Below are 15228 nucleotides of genomic sequence, written 5' to 3' on the forward strand. Positions count from 1 at the left end.
TCCTTTTCCATGAGGCCTTCATTGATTCTTATTCTTATTTTTGTCTCTTCTGAACTCTGTCTGCATCCATATAAGACTTTGTAGAGCCCTAAGATAGCTATTCTAACTACCATAGTGCATAATTGTATCCTGTTTTCAATTGTGCTGTTCATGATATTTCATGTTTGAATCTGTTTTCTTTCAACAAAGCATAAGGTCTTTGAGGCTAAGAGCTATGCTTTGTATTTATTTATTTCCAAAGATGTCTAACATAACACTGGGACTACCAAAGGAATTTTGTAAATTTTTATTATTGGATAAACTTGGGTAAACCATGAAGTCTTCCTCTATAAAAAAAGTAGTTCTGCCATTCCTTTTATCACCTTTGGCCAGTCTGTCCAGCAATTTTACAATATTTATTTAATAGTGAAAGACATAAAAGTACACAAGTTTAAAGAAGATCAGTACATCCTAATTCCTCTGACATATCTGTAGCTTATGAGCTGTTTGACCTCAGGGAAATCATGTCTACTTTCTGAACCTCAATTTCAATATCTGCTAATTGAAGATAATAAATCTTTTGACCTCTGATGTTTCTGCCAAATTGATCTAGTATCCACTAAAGATTATGAATGATTTCCTAGAATTCATTCTTTTGCAAAATTCCTTAACAGGGTTTATTTGTGCTTGGAGCTTTAATATTTTCCCAGAGGCGATGTAGCATGGTGGTTCAGAAAGGTCTCTAGAGTCACGCAGATTTTGGTTTGAATTTCAACTCTGCCTTATTATTAGCTGATCTTCAGCAAGTCGCTAAACTTCTCTGATCCTCAGGAATAAAATCTGTCTCAGACTATTGACATGAGGATCAGAGGTGATGTACGCTAAGTGTAAGCATTCAGAATGTGGTGGTTAAAGTCAGAGCTTGTGCTATAATCCGTATTTATCTCTCAAACCCACATGACTGACTGTGCCTCGGCAGGCACTGTGTCGACTGTGCTGGGGAAGATTTCTCTTTTTAGCTGGTTGCATTGCTCTTTTTAGCTGGTTGCATAAAGGGCAGACATGGCTGCTCCTTAGGAAAGGCTTTACTTGTTGAGTTGGGGGAATTGGAGATACTGGGTGCATAGCAGTTTGGGGAGAGGGAGACTCTGGCTGAGCCTAGACACAGGCAGATGGAAAGACATTGCCAACAGCCTGGGTCTTTTCATTCAGCCTTTACTGAATGTGATGCCTCCATTGTTCTCACCATTAATGGTTTCAGAGATGACTCTCACAGGGTTCTTCCTATTTTAGTGATCAGCTTATGCAAAATAAATGGGCTAAAGGCCAACTCTATGAACCTGAGTAGATTTTCCAACTCTGTAAGCCTCTATTTCCTCATATACAAAATGAAAGTGATAATAATACCTGCCTTATTGGCATTTAAGTAATATGATGCATGTGGCTCATAGTGATATTGTCCTTTATTATTATCATTATTCATGTATTATTATCATTATTCATAGCTATGCATGATGAGGGATAACTAGCCGCCTAGTAGAGTCACAGGTGGGAGATGGCTAGATAAGCTTGGGGTCAAATGCCTTGTGAAAAGGGATCCCAAGCAGAGGTAACAGCATGTGCAAAAGACTGGAGGGATGAAATAGCACAGTGTGTTGAGGGATCTCTAAGTATTTCACACGTTGGAACTTAGAATATATGTGGAGGACATAAAGGAAGAAGAGACAGAAAAGGTATCACAGGATCAGATCTAAGCCTTTGGCTGTCAGATCTTTCAAGTCACATCTGTTATTTGGAAATACCAGGAGGTATTTACATGATTTAATTTCTCAGGCTGCCCCTGCTTTGCTGTTCAATGTTCCATGGGTCACTAAAGCACTCTGAGTGAGGCTCATATATCCATCAGTAACACGGTCTGCTTCTTTATGTGTTTGTTTCCCAGAACTGCATGTTAAGAGCTCATGCTGATTCTAGGTGCTATACAAGTACAAATATTCGTAATTAAATCTTGCTCCAGGACACCAAATATACTAAAAACAAAACCTATCTCTTACCACTTAGATATTTTTATCAATATAATACATGAAGATATTTGAAATGATAGCAATAACAATATTATAATAGCAACCATCTTTAGAGCATTTTCCATGTGCCACTGAAATTAATACTTTACATATACAGTCCCACTTAATCACCCCACCAACTCTGCAAGATAAATATTGCTGTTATTTTAGAGATGAGATCATCGAGCCTTAGAATGGTTAAGAAACTGTCTATAGTCAAAAAATTCACAAATAATGCAGTTGGGATGTGAATCTGGGTCAACCTGAGTCTTTTGGTTTGGAAAAGCTAATGAAGCAACAGCACCGGGGAGCCTGAATATTTTGAAGAGATACACGGAAAATATCTATGAAAATACACTGAGAGAAATAATGCCAGGGAGGTGCATTCAAACAATCAGATATTTGTAAATGACTGATTTTAATAACTGTTAGCTTGATTAACTTTCCCCATGCATATTTTCCTCTTAATCTTTGCCACTCATATTCTCATGTTGGCTTTAGAATATAACCATAGAAATAAGGAAAGAGAGAGATTCAATTAGACTCACAGCAACCATTCAAGGTAGGTGCATAATTCTTCTGTTGTCTAGGAGATTATTGAGACTTAAAGAGGATGGGAAGTTCCCAAGGTCACACGTGGCCAGTGACTGAACTGTCATCTATCTGCACCCTGACTCCAAGACTCTGCACCATAGTGTGCTGCTCCCTTAAAAGTTGTCATTCTCACAAATGGCCCCATTCTCACGGTCAAGCACCTCTGTTTCTCCAATTCCCAAATTCTCGTTTGAAAGTAATACTGAATCTGAAAGCGGATACCACCATTTCCCAAATGGGAGAATTAAATTCATTGCTAATGCTTAAAACTCAATTCAGGTATGTTCAGCTACCAGCCCGGGTGCTGAAGTGAGACACCTATAATCATTTCTTTATTGTTTGCTCATTTTATGGGGCCCTCCCCTCTCTCCTCCCCCTCCCTGCTGCCATCAGGAATTCACATCGTGCAGGCTCCTTTGTGGCAGCACCGGCAAGCATCTCAATTTCCAAACATCTGGCTGGTTTCAATCAATGAGGCTCTATGCGCACCGCTCCTGGGGCTACAGTGGTAGTTGTGAGGATAGCTGAATTCAGGATGCGGAGCCGGTAATAAGCAGCCAGACGGGCTCTGAATTCCTTTGTTTATGAAAAACTAGATATGTGTAACCAAGGCTGATGTGGACAGAGTGAAAAGTGAAAACAAAGCCTATGTCAGCTAACGAGGTCGACATTGAGCTTAGCAAAGGAGGAAAAAGTCTGCTCCTTCTCTCAAAATCGAAATTCTGGTTAGTGACTGCAGGAGAACAGAATCCAAAGAGATTTGCAGAGCAATCTGGGCAATGATTGGATGTCCCAAGCAGGGGAAAGATGTCTGTTCTTAAAGAGTGGGTAATGATAAGATCTTCTATTTGAGTAGTTCTTTATAGTTAAAAAAAAAGTTATCACACATGTAAGAAGACGGCAAAGAGCAGGAACTTTAGAGCTAAACGACTGGGTTCAAACCCAGTTCTTCTCAATTATAAGTGGAGTGCACATGGGCAAGTCACTTAACCTTGTATGTAGTATCTCATTTTCCTGGGAATGATAAATACCTCTACTGCCTTCCTATGAAGATTTTTGTGCATATCGCATATGAGAAATACATGTAATGTGCTTAGAGCATGCATTCTACATAGTAAATGCTAAGTAACTGTTTGCTATTATTATTTTCTTTTTTTCTGTACAGAAGGCCTGCTAAGAAAGTAGCATAGATGTTATCTGTATTGGTGAAGTGGAAAATGGAAGCCTGAAATGGCCAAGAGGTTTATCTGAGATTATACCAGTGGTAAGTTGTAGCAATGGTTGAAACCTGGCTTTGGTACTCCTTTCCAATCATTCATTGGTCCATTTATTTTTTATTTCCTTCATTCAATGTGTTTTGAGCCCTGGCTATGTGCCAGCCACACTGTTAGGGACACAGAGATTAATCTCAACATAGATGTGTCCTAAAAGACACCAGAAGGGAATGGTTACTCCAAAACTCCCAACAAAGATATTGGCTTAGGGAAAACTGGAAGTGATTTTGGAGTGGGGTTAGGCAATGCTGTCAAATAATATTAGGCTTTCCAAGAAGTGACTAAGCCAGAGATTCTCAAACATTCTCAGATTGGAGGTCATGAAGTCTTGCTGTTTGGGAAACACCATGAAATATTGAACTCTTCAGTTAACTAAGGGGAAACTATCAAATTCATATTATATTCTACATGGGGAATGTAGAGGTTAAAATTTCAGGCTCAGGGTTGGAACTCTCTGTATTCAAAAGTCATTCCATCTCTTACTGGCTGTGTGACTTTGAGTAGATTAATTAACCTCTATTAGTTTCTGTTATGTTCGCACTTCTGTTAAATGGGAATAGCCATCGGACCTCCCACTGAGGATTAAATGAAATAATGGAGAACTATTCAATTGTATTTTAGCATTGAATCTTTTTTTCCTGGGAATATCTGTTAATGTCCTGCAGACAGCCTGAAAGACAACAACATGGAAAATGACCCCACTTTTTTGGATTTTTTTTGGGGGGGGGTTTGATTCTTTCCTGTGACCATGTCTGAGGAAGGGAAGTAGGCAATGACCTGCTGGAGCTGTAATTTCTTCCTGCCCAGTCATAGGTAAAAATAATGTGGTATTTGTATCTTTGGGGTTTGTTACTATATATACTAAAACCATTTATCTGATGAATTTTTTCCACAAGTGTTTATTTAATGCTTACTATGTGCTAAATGCTGTTCTAGGCATTGCAGAAACAAGTGATTAAGATGAACAAGGAAGGCCCACCCTCTAATAGAACTTACATTTTAGTGGAGTGACAGATAATAATAATAATAAAAACTTGATAATTTAAAACAGTAATACATATTGTGAAGGCTGGAAAATAATGCTGAGCCTACTACACTACTGAAGTGGTAGTAATAGTGATCATTATTGCCAGCAAGAGAGAGCTAGCTATATAATAGGCAGCAATGTGATCTATATTCATTCACTTATCACAAGTTTTTTTTTTCATAGAGTACCTATTAACATATCCATACCATATGTCTAAATTTTTAAACATTACAAATCAAGCTAATGAACCTAAATTAAGTCTGTCTTCTTACCTTGACAAATATAGTGTCATAACGATCTGGAAGTTCAGGTTTGAATTTAGAATTCTCGGACCTTTGGATATGTGTGCCAGAAGATGGTGGTGTGGGAGAACTGGTCTCTGAAAACCGCTCTCCTTCATTTTCTACCCCCGCTCTGTCCCTTGACGTAAGAGACTTCTCATAAAAAGAGGGACTGTAAGTCCACCCCCACAAATAGCCATCCCTTGGACACCTCTTGGTGTGGGTCTTGGGCAGGATGGGCCACCAGGAATTCCAGAGTTTTGGGCACCCAGCAAACAAAGAAATATAAAGTGGAGATATAATGACCAAATTATCCTCCAACTCGCTTCCATTCCTTACATAGTTCAGTTTCGAGTGCTGGAATTTGAATGATCTAAAATGTGGAAAATATTGATATTATGCTCTGCATATACAAGATGTTTTGTCTAGAAAGAAGTGTGTCTTGTGGGAAATTCTAAACAATGGCATAGGAAAGCACAGAATTGGGAAATAGTATATAGATGTGTCTTGATGATAGTATTATTAATTGATCACATAAGTCTGCAGAATCCAAACAAATGTCAAATCTCAAAGCAGGTAAGAATAACCAAGTTCAGAATTATGGGCACAACATTTCCCTTCTTTGGATTTCAGTTTCCATCTGAAAATCCTAAGTTTCGGATTCTAAATTCTTTCCTAGCACATTCTCCTTTGATTTTTATGATGTAAATTCAAGAGATTTTTCTTTACAATAGAAAGTAGGGATACTTATTAAGGGGAAAGTTCTGAACAAGGGGATGTTTACCAAGAGCAATAGTTACCTGTTATGTTCTAGTCCTTAACAGTTTATGTAACACGATTTTGAATGAATTATCTCATTGAATTTCCATCCCCAGTGTGTGATGCTGGCATTCTTTTCTCCATTTGCTATTGGAGAAATGGAAACTAAGAGAAGAGAAGTGAATACTCACACTCTCTTAACCTCTAAGTGACAGATCCAGGTCCCAAATCCATATTACAGCCTTGAATTTTAATGTGGGTGTGCAGGTTTTTAAATGCATTGCCTTTATGAAAGATGGTTTTGCAGGTGTAAAATACATTCTTTCTGAAGGAAGGTGGGGATAAAAAACAGCAAGCATAAGTGCTTCTCCTATGACTCATTAGTCAACTTAAGGAGACCTTTATTGCAGACAGGAAAGCATTATTGCAGCTGCTACCAGCCCGACACACACAGACGCACATGCCCTCGCTGCAGCATTGTCTTGCTTTGCCCCCGACACCCAGGCTCTGGAATAATGCAGCCAGCGGGACACTTCCCCTGCACATATGTTGTAAAATGCATAGACGTTCAGAGCGTGTCTCTGAGCACTGCTTCTGTTTCCATCCCCTAAACAGATTGTGTGTGCAGCCTGGCCCTTTGCCCACAGCGTTCTACCTGCCACACTGGGAGACGTTGAGCGGAGACGAAGAAGAAAAGGAGGCTCCGCTTTTCAAATTGTTCCCCCACGGGCTCTTTCTGAGAGATTCACACTAGGCAGAGAACTCAGAATGTTCCGGTAAATAAGTATCAATGATGAGAGGTGAAAATGAAGGAGGAGAAGGTGTCGTATTAAAAACCAAACATGCGCAACATTGCAAAGAAAGCAAACCTAAATATAGGATCACTGGAAACAATAGACAATTAAGTCCAAACAAGAGAAGAGGAAAAAAATTATAGTAATTGACTAGAAGAAAATTATAATAATTGACTGGAAAGAAACATTTTAGGGATAAGATCTTGCTGTCTTCAGCCACAAACGATGGCCAGCAGTGATGAATCTGTGCGCTGTCCACACTGTGGGTTCCTGGGCAGTCAACTCACTGGGGCCAGGATGTCAATCTCTGCTCCTTCCCCTCATATCTGCATGACCTTGGATCAATGAATCTTCCAAAGTCTTAGTTTCTTTGCCTGGAAAATAGGGCTAGTTGTATCTACCACACAGTCTCTTTGTGATGACCGTGTTAGGTATTACATACTAATTTTCTTAGGGCAATGTTTGGAATATAGTAGGTTTCTAACTGGAGCACAGTAGCTGCCATTATCAGTATCATCATCATTAATTTATATTTCTATCTTCAATGCTTAACATAGGATCTTTAATAATAAATGTCGAATGCACTGTTAAAATAATTAAATAAAATATAATGGGGCATAATTTATATGTAATAAAACACTTATTTCAGTGTAAAGCTTAATGAGTGTTGTTAATTCTATGTACTCATGTAATCACCACCACAATCAAAATACAGAAAACTCTCTATAACCTAAAATGTTGTCTACTGTTCCTTTGTAGTTAACCGTCAACTCCTGACCCAAGCAACTACTGATCTACTTTCTGTCACTATAGATTAGATTTTCCATTTTAGGATTTCTTATTAATAGGATCACGAATTTCATATTAATTTCATGTCAATGGGATCATACTCCCTTTTGTGTGTGGTTTTCTTTTCATAGTGTAAATCATGTTTAAGAGCCCTCTGAGGTGGTAGTGTGTAAATTTGTAATTTGTTCCTTTGCATTGCTGAGTTGTATTTCATTATAAGGATATACCAAAATCTGTTTGTCAAACACTTGTATTTACAAACACTTGTTTTTTCTTTCTCCAAATTTTAATTGCTATGGATAAGGCTAATATGATCATTCATGTACAAGTATTTATTTAGACATATGTTTTCATTCATCTGAGATAAATATATAGTAATGGAATTGTGGAATTGCATTGGCAAGTGATTATTATTTAAAATTATTTTAAATAATCTGCCAGAAAATTTCCAACATAGTTGTGCCAATTTACATTACCAGCATTGATATATGAGACTTTCTGTTCCTATACATCCTAACAAAAACAAAATGGTATTGATTTTTTAAAAAGTTAGCCATGCCAGTGGGTACATGGTGCTATCTTATTCTGCTTTTTATTTGCATTTCTCTGATGATTACTTATGGAAAGAATCTTTTCATGTTCTTTTTAGCCATTTCTTGATCTCATGTGTGGAATGTGTGTCTATTAAAATATTTTTGTCAATTTTATTATGTTGTTTATCTCCTTTTTGTTGAATTCTCAAAGTTTTTGTATACTTTGGACTTGTATCCTTTGTTAGATATGTGTATTGGAAATATTTTAGCCCACTATGTGGTTTGCCTTTTCATTTTCTTAATGGTTTCTTACAAACAACAAAGATTTTTAATTCTTTGAAGATGAATTAATCAATTTTTTCTTTTATGGTTTATGCTTTCTGTGTCCTACCTATGAAATCTTTGCTTACTCAACGATGGCAAAGATTTTCTTCTGTGTTTTCTCCCAGAGTGTAAGAATTTTATCTTTTTCAATTAGGTCTACAATCCATATGAAGTTCATTTTTGCATAATGTAAGTTTTGTAGTTAATTTTCAAATGTATATCAATTGTTCCAGAATTATTTGCTGAAAAGACATTATTTTAACCATTGGATTTATTTTGTGCCTTTATTGAAATCAATTGACTGTATATAATAGGTATATTTCAACACTATCTACTCTGTTCCTTTGATAGGTCAGTCCTTTTCTGATAATACTATATATTGTGTTAACTAATGTACCTTTATAGTAACAAAAATCAAACAGTATAAATCATGTGATAGTTTTCTCTTTCAAAATTAATTTTGACTCTTCTAGTTCTTTTGTATTTCTAGAAAAATTTAAGAAACAGCTTGTTAATTTCTACAAAAAAAGTCTGCAGGGTTGGAATTATGTTAAATCTATAGGTTATTTCAATGAGAACTGATATTTTAATAATATAAGACTTTTTTTTAAATTTTTTTTTATTTTGGCATATTATGGGGGTACAGATTTTAAGGTTTCAATAAATGCCCATTTCCCCCCTCCCCCCAAAAGTCTGAGTCTCCATCATGACCATCCCCCAGATGGTGCACATCTCACTCATTATGTATGTATATACCCATCCCCCTCCCCCCTCCCCCCTCCCACTTGCCCAATACCCTATTACTGTAGTACCTATGTGTCCACTTAGGTGCTACTCAGTTAATACCAGTTTTCTGGAGAATATATCTGGTGCTTGTTTTTCCATTCTTGGGATACTTCACTTAGTAGTATGGGTTCCAGCTCTAACCAGGAAAATATAAGATGTGCTATATCACCATTGTTTCTTAGAGCTGAATAGTACTCCATGGTATACATATACCACATTTTATTAATCCATCCTTGGATTGATGGGCACTTGGGCTGTTTCCACAGCCTTGCAATTATGAATTGTGCTGCTATAAACATTCGAGTGCAGGTGTCTTTTTTGTAGAGTGTCACTGGATCATTTGGGTAGATGCCCAGCAATGGGATTGCTGGATCAAATGGTAGATTCACTTGTATCGCTTTAAGGTATCTCCATATTGCTTTCCACAGAGGTTGAACTAGTTTGCAGTCCCACCAGCAGTGTAGGAGTGTTCCTCTCTCTCCGCAACCACGCCAGCATTTATTGTTTGGAGATTTTTTGATAAAGGCCATTCTCACTGGGGTTAAGTGATATCTCATTGTGGTTTTGATTTGCATTTCCCTGATGATTAGAGATGTTGAGCATTTCTTCATATGTTTGTTGGCCATTCTTCTGTCTTCTTTAGAAAAATTTCTGTTCAAGTCCTTTGCCCACTTTTTAATGGGGTTATTTGATTTTTTCTTCCTAATTTTCACGAGTTCTAAGTATATTCTAGTTACCAGTCCCTTATCGGATGCATAGGATGCAAAAATTTTCTCCCATTCTGTAGGTTGTCTGTTTACTTTCATGACTATTTCTTTGGCTGTGCAGAAGCTTTGTAGTTTGATCATGTCCCATTTATTTATTTTTGTTGCTGCTGTGATTGCCTTTGGGGACTTCTTCATAAACTCTTTGCCCAGGCCGATGTCTAGGAGAGTGTTTCCGACTTTTTCCTCTAGAGTTCTAATAGTTTCATATCTTAGGTTTAAGTCTGTTATCCAGCGTGAGTTGGTTTTTGTGAGAGGTGAAAGGTGTGGGTCCTGTTTTAGCCTTCTACAGGTGGCTATCCAGTTTTCCCAGCACCATTTATTGAAGAGAGATTCTTTTCCCCAGCGTATGTTTTTGTCTGCTTTGTCAAAGATGAGATGGCTATATGAGGATGGTTTTATATCAGGATTCTCACATCTGTTCCACTGGTCAATATTCCTGTTTTTGTGCCAATACCATATTGTTTTAATTACTACAGCTTTGTAGTATAGTTTGATATCTGGCATATTAATGCCTCCCATTTTTTTTTGTTGCCTAGAATTGCTCTTGATATTCGGGGTCTTCTTTGGTTCCATACGAAGCGTAAAATTATTTTTTCTATATCTGTGAAGAATGCTGATGGGATTTTAATAGGTATTGCATTGAATCTGTAGATCAGTTTGGGTAGTATAGACATTTTGATGATATTGAGTCTGCCGATCCACGAGCATGGTATGGATTTCCATCTGTTTACATCCTCTGCTATTTCCTTCCTCAGTGTTTCATAGTTCTCCCTGTAGAGGTCTTTTACGTCCTTGGTTAAGTAAATTCCTAGGTACTTTAATTTCTTTGTTGCTATTGTGAAGGGAATTGAGTCTTTGATTTGGTTCTCAATTAGATTGTTGTTGGCGTATATGAATGCCTCTGATTTCTGTGTATTGATTTTGTATCCTGAGACTTTACTAAATTCATCGATCAGTTCCAGGAGTTTCTTGGTTGCATCTTTGGGGTTTTCTAGATACAATATCATATCATCAGCAAACAGTGAAAGTAAGATGGCGTATGAATAACATCGCTAGACAGAGTGTCTCTGCAGAAAAGACAGATTCTAGCAGAAATTAGAGGAAAGAAGCAAGAAGACGAGCATACAGCGGATAAGGGCCGGAAGGAGGGGTACCTGAGACCCCGGAAGACTCCACGGGAGGAGGCTGCGGAGGAGAACTGGAGGCTAATATGCTCTTCTTTATCCAGCTTCTTTTTTTTTTTTTTATTTATTTATTTATTTTTTTGAGACAGAGTCTCGCTTTGTTGCCCAGGCTAGAGTGAGTGCCATGGTGTCAGCCTAGCTCACAGCAACCTCAAACTCCTGGGCTCGAGTGATCCTTCTGCCTCAGCCTCCCGGGTAGCTGGGACTACAGGCATGCGCCACCATGCCCGGCTAATTTTTTTTTATATATATATCAGTTGGCCAATTAATTTCTTTCTATTTATAGTAGAGACAGGGTCTCGCTCTTGCTCAGGCTGGTTTTGAACTCCTGACCTTGAGCAATCCGCCCGCCTCGGCCTCCCAAGAGCTAGGATTACAGGCGTGAGCCACAGCGCCTGGCCTTCTTTATCCAGCTTCTTATGTTTGAATTTAGAGAATTATTTGTAGTTCTTTCTTTCCTTCTTCAAGAAGATAAGTACCATTTAAAGCTAATGTTTTCCCTTTGAGCATTGCTTTAACAGCATCTCAAAAAATTTGATATCTTCTAATTTTCTTCAGTTCAAAATATCTTCTAATTTTCTCTCTGACTTTTATGATAAATGGGTTATTTAGTAATGCATTGTTTGCTTGTTTTCCAATATGTGGTGGGTTTTAAGGTATCTTTCCGATAATAATTTCTATTTTAATTTCATGGTTAGAGAGCATACTTCATTTGATTTCAGTGGTTTAAAATGTACTGAGCCTTCTTTGTGGCTGATAATATGATGGTAACAAATAAGTCTATTATTTTGCTGTGTGCAGGCATGTTCTATAGAGTCAATCAGGTCAAATTCCATGACAGTGTTGTTCAACTCTTCTATATTCTACTTGTTCTATCCATTATGGAGAGACAAATATTGAAATCTCCAACTACAACTATGGATTTGTCTCTTTATTCATTCAGATCTTCAGGTTTTTTTTTTTGTTTTTTTTTTGTACGTAAAGATTTGTAATTAGATGCACATAAAATGAAGATTTTTATGTCTTCTAAATGAATTGAACCTGCTATAGTTTTTATATGGTTTGTTCCTACCAAAACTCACATTGAAATTTAATCCCCAATGTGCTTGTTTGGAAAGGTGAGGCCTGGGGGGAGGGGTTTGGGTCATGGGGACAGATCTTTCATCAATGGCTTGGTGCAGTCTTTGTGGTAGGTAGACAAACCTCTTTATCATTATGAAATGTTTCTCTGTATCTCTAGAATATTCCTTATTCTGAATTCTAGTTTGTCTGATTTTATAAAGTCATTCTGCTTTCTTATAATTGAGGTTTGAGCGATTTATCTTTTTGAATATTTTATTTTTTAAACTATGTCTTTATTTTTTAAATGGGTATCATATAGATGGCACCTTTGTTCATTCTAATAACATTTGTCTTTTATTTAAAGTGTCTTAACATTTAATGTGATTATCAACATGTCTGGGTTTGCCTCTCTGTAATATTGCTACTTTGAAAAAACATATCCCATCTGTTCTTTTTCCTTTTCTCTTCCTTTTGTGACATCTTTTGAATTGATTAATTATTTTTAATATTCCATATTATTTCACATATTGGCATATTCACTTTGTTTTGTTTAACAGCTATAGTAGGGTTCACAATATGTATCTTTTAAGTAAATTATCACAATATATCTTTAAGTACTATTTACACCACTTTAAGTTTAATATAAGAACCTTTTAACAGAATACATTCTTTTCCCTCTCTTGTCATTTGTGCTATTGTTATCATATTTTTTAATTCCACATATAGTATAAACCCCAAAGTATATTGTCCTATTTTTTCTTTAACCAATCAGTTATATTTCAAATAAATTAAAATATTATGTATATTTAACCATGTATTTACTATTTCTAGCACTCTTCAATCTAACTTTCTACATTTCATTTAACTTTTTCTGAAAAAAATCCTAAAATTATTTTCATATATCTACAGTCAATAAATTCTTTAGTCTTTTGTTATCTGAAAATGTCTCTTTTATGCCCTAAATTTTCGAAACTATTTTATTCTGAATACAGAATTATTGGTTTACTGTATTTTCTTTCAGCACTTTAAAGACTGTAAACCATTTTCTCTAACTTACATAGATTGAAGTGAGAGGTCTCCACTCAGTTTTATCTTTGTTCCTCTGTATATACCATGTCTTCTACAGGAGATTTTGTGCTTTTATTATGGCTTTCAGCAATTTGATTATGGTTTGTCATAATGTGGTTTTTATTTTTTTTATCCTTGGAAATTGAAGACCTTCTTAAATCTATAGTTTTATACTTTTCAATAAATTCAAAAATATTTTAACCATTATTTTTGTCAAATACTTTACCTGCCCCTTCTCTCATTTTATGGAACTCCACATACATGTATATTATCAATATGTTGTGCTGTTTTATATTGTTTCACAGATAACTGAAGCTCTGTTCAATTTTTTCTAATCATTTTTATCTGTGTACTTCACTATGAATAGTATTTGTAGCTATATCTTCAAGTTAACCAACATTTTATTCTTTAGTGTCTAATTTGCTATTAATCTTATTGATTAAAATTTTCATTCCACATGTTATATTTTTCATTTTTCAAAGTCCCACTTGGCTCATTTTTATATCTTTCACTTATTTCTCTATTTTCTCTTATTTTTCTTTAAATCCTTGAGCATACTGAATGTATTTTTAATAGTCTCTTAAACTCCTTGTCTGCTATTTCAATCATGACTGTCTTTTCTGGGTCTGTTTCTACTAATGGACTTTTCTCTGGATTATGGGTCAATTTTCCTGGTTCTTGACATGTCTGGCAAGTTTTTAATGGATACTGAGCATTGTATATTTGTGTTATTGAGTGTTGGGTTTTTTGTTGTCTTCTTTAAAGGATTTTTTTACTTTGTTCTGCCAAGTGGTTGAGTTGCTTAAAGATTAACTCAATCCTTTTGTGACTTTTTATAATTCCTACTGTAATGTAGCCTTAATTTTTGTTATTTTAGTGCTATTACTAGGTCATGATCCTTCTGTGATCATTTTCAAATGTCCTTGGTTTTCCTGGAGAACTCTCCATTATGACAGGTAAGAACGTGAACACATCCTAGCCCCTTGTGATATTATTCAGCTTACGGTTTCCTTGTCATTCTTTTCTTGGCTTCTTGTAGTCTTAATGAATTCCACCTTTGTATGCCTTTGTATTTAACAGCTGACTAAAGGGAACATTTATGGATATATATGATAATTTTAAAAATAATCCCACCTCTCCAGTTGTCTAGGTTGCTAATTGCAGCCACGTACACTGCTTTGAAGTCCAATATTAATCTTTTCAACTTAGTGATAATGCCATGTGCTCTTTGGGTACCTTTCCTTACACTATGGTATGGAAAGTACATCCAGGCAGAAATCTGGGGGCAGAAATTGTACAGCTAATATCTTTGTTTGCCTTCTCATAGGGATCATGACACTATTCTTCTTATTGCAAAATACGGAAACATTTGTTTCATATATTTTTCTGATTTTCTAGTCATTTCAGTAGGAAGGTAGATCTGGTCCAAATCATCCATGGCTGCACAAGAAAGGTGATTTACTTACTACCTTTTAAAAGAGTTGATGGTGAGTTCAGAAAGGGGCCAAGGTGGCAGACTAGAAGGAGCCTGCACAGGCAGCTCTCACGGAGAGGATGGAAAATGATGAGTAGATATTCCCTTTCTGATTGTGGACCTACCATCTAATCCAGCAATCCCACTGCTGGGTATCTGCCCAAAGGAAAAGAACTTATTTTATAAAAAAGAAATTTTCACCAGAATGTTTATCACAGCACAATTTAAAATTGTAATGATAAGGATCAACCTAAGGGCCCATCAACTGATGAGTGGACAAAGAAAATGTGGTATATATACCAGGAAGTACTACTCAGCAATAAAAAGGAATGAAATAATGTCTTTTATAGCAACTTGGATGGAACTGGAGACCATTTTCCTAAGTGCAGTATCTTAGGAATGTAAAAACCAACACCACATGTTCTCACAAGTGGGACCTAAATGACGAGCATATACAGTCATAAAGTGGT

This window comes from Microcebus murinus, chromosome 7 (genome assembly GCF_040939455.1).
Source record: "Microcebus murinus isolate Inina chromosome 7, M.murinus_Inina_mat1.0, whole genome shotgun sequence".
Taxonomy (NCBI): Eukaryota; Metazoa; Chordata; class Mammalia; order Primates; family Cheirogaleidae; genus Microcebus; species Microcebus murinus.